Consider the following 2,814-nt stretch of genomic DNA (forward strand, 5'->3'; position numbering starts at 1 on the left):
TGTGGGTGATAAAAAAAATAGTGCATCATAGACCATGCCTCTTCACCAACCTGTGCTCAACCTATCCCTAATCAAACCCATGTAAGTACCAACCCTAACCCTATTATTCGAAACCCATCAGCCTTACTTGTACTCTTATTCATCCCACACCAAACACATTCCCCCTGTCCAAAACACAACCCACCCTCCCAATTTTAACCACTCATACACAACCTTGACTCACCCTATACCACATACAACTACAAATGTTAACCAAAACACTTCCAACGAGACACCAAACCACATCAACAAACACAACTTACACCTAAATCTTAACATAATTACTACATATTCTGCCAACCCTAACCCAACACAAACAAAAACCCAAAATCACTCATCCTTGTTAACGTTTTAATTATGTTAGGATTTATGTCGGTCAAGTGTAATAAAATCCCAAGTATAGTACTGAACCGGAGCTCAATCGGTTCCCAATGGAATAGTGTAAGAATGAATATTCAAATTAAAACCTTATGGATAAAGATATTTTTTTGTTTTTATATTTTAAACTACCTAAAACTAAAACTAATCAAAACAGAAAATAAAAATATATTTTTCTAGAAAAATTAATCTGCTGAAAATTTAATAACATAAAATAAGAGAAAAGGTAAGAAGTTACTTGTTGAAGCGATAATAATTATAGACAAAACCAATAACGTCGAGATGTTAAGATTGTACTCCAAATTATCCTATTTGTTGCAATTATTCACACTTCTATGTCGTCATATTGTCCATTCCTAAGTCACTAATGTATTCTATCCCACAATCTCTTGGAAAACCAACGCAAGCAATGAACATTATCATTTGGGAATTAGTGAGACTTAATCAAGATTATTTTATCCCTATAGATAACCCCAATCCAATTCAGTTTGAGTTTCAACGAGACTTGCCAAAGTGCACATCAATTCCTGGAATCATCTATGAGGTACATAGGCTCACAAAGTATTAAGTATAAAAGGCAAATAATTAATTCAAGCAATATATTAATGTGAGAAAATTACATTAAATAGGTTTTAATTTTTTTCTCTCCTAGCTAAAAAAGAAATTAATCACTCATGAAATACAAAAAGAAAGAAGAAAAGAGATTTTTTTTTCCAATGAATTGTGGTGTGTAAAGGTTGTGTTTTGTGCTTCTGCCTATGTCTCTCTATTTATAAAATTATAGATGTATTTAACAGAGACAAATAATTTTCTTAATTTACAAAATAATATAATTTATACAAGAAGTTTATCTCTTCAACTGATATAATCTGTTTTAATTATTATAATTATCTTTTAAGTGATTTTCTTCATTTATCTTCTAATGTTGCTGCTTATTCAGGCAACTGAACAAGATAGAAAAGCCTTTTCCATTAATCCATAGCAGCCTAAGAAATGAAGAGTACTACCCTGATTGCTCTCTTTCTACTTTGTGCCTTCTTCTTCACCTCATACCTACCTTCAGCCACCTCGATTTCGTGCTCGATATTGATGGTAATCCTCTTCAAAATAGTGGCAGATATTATAAATTGTCACATATAGCAGCATTGGGTGGAATAAAAGCAACCGCAACTGGAAACGAAATATGCCCTCTCACAGTTGTGCAATCTCGCATGAGCTCGATAAGGGGATTGGAACAATTATTTCATCCCCATTAAAAATCCCTTTTATCGCCGAAGGCTATCCTTTGAACATTAAGTTCGGACCATTTTTAGTTATAACGCTGTGTTCCAGCATTCCTAGTGATTGGACTATTGTCAATGGTTTACCAGAAGGACCCGCTGTTAAAATTGGTGCGCAAAAAAATACAGAAGATGGTTGGTTTAAAATTGAGAAAGCTTCACCTTTCGGCTATAAGCTTGTGTTCTGTCCACTGCTTGAGGATAGCACATGTTGGGATATTGGGATTGATATTGATGATAATGGAATCAGGCATTTGGTAGTGTCTAAGGTCAATCTATTATTGGTTGTGTTTCAGAAATTTGATGAAGCACCACTGGCCCTCAATAATCTTGTGCTTCCTTCCAGTGAGTGAAAGACGAGTATAAGACTAAATAAATGCTTTGGTTTATTAGCGTTATTAGACTAAATAAAATAATCAAAGCTTATGCCTTCGGTTGCAACTGTTTTGATTTCAGAGTGATGTTGTGTAGACATTTTTATTTATTCAATACTCTATTTTTTTTATTTTTTATTTTTTGCATAAATACTCTGTCAAACCCTTCTTTCTTTTATAGTATTCTTTTTAAGACAAATGTTAGTCAGTATAAAAGATTGAATTTACAATTTTTTTTCCTCTTTCGTTCTCTCTGAGTCATCCCACCTACCTTATATCTCCTTCTTTCTTTTATTGTATGATTTGTCACACACATAATTTCTCAGATATTGTATTAGATGAGTACGTAACTCCTAAGGAAATTAACTCATGCATGGATTTAAAGTATTACAGTAATTAATAATTAGCTTAGGATTAATTTGAAAATGTCATCTGCGGAAGTCCAAGCACTTGGTTTTTGGGCGCATGGTGAAATCTAAGCCTTTTTGGGAAGATTTTTGCATCAGCGCAGATTAAGCTTGAAGATCGTCCATCCACCGGGACAAAGCACTACCCGGGTCTTATTTTAGTAATTATCTATGCTCAGCAAAATGGTCCTTGATTGTATATACGTAGGGCACTGGAATACAGGTCCGTTTTAGTATTAGATGGTGTTTTCTTTCCTTGTGATAGATGTTAAATTTGTTTTAATTTGGATCATGATTTTAAATTGTGATTGTCATTGTGTTGTGATGAGTCAGAAA

The 2,814-nt window shown here is 33.5% G+C and overlaps 1 pseudogene; it reads left to right on the top strand.

The window, feature by feature from the left end:
- Positions 1-1,410: 1,410 nt before the first annotated feature.
- Positions 1,411-2,427, top strand: LOC100820192 (trypsin inhibitor A-like; annotated as a pseudogene).
- Positions 2,428-2,814: the final 387 nt, after the last annotated feature.

Source organism: Glycine max, chromosome 19 (genome assembly GCF_000004515.6).
Source record: "Glycine max cultivar Williams 82 chromosome 19, Glycine_max_v4.0, whole genome shotgun sequence".
Classification (NCBI taxonomy): Eukaryota; Viridiplantae; Streptophyta; class Magnoliopsida; order Fabales; family Fabaceae; genus Glycine; species Glycine max.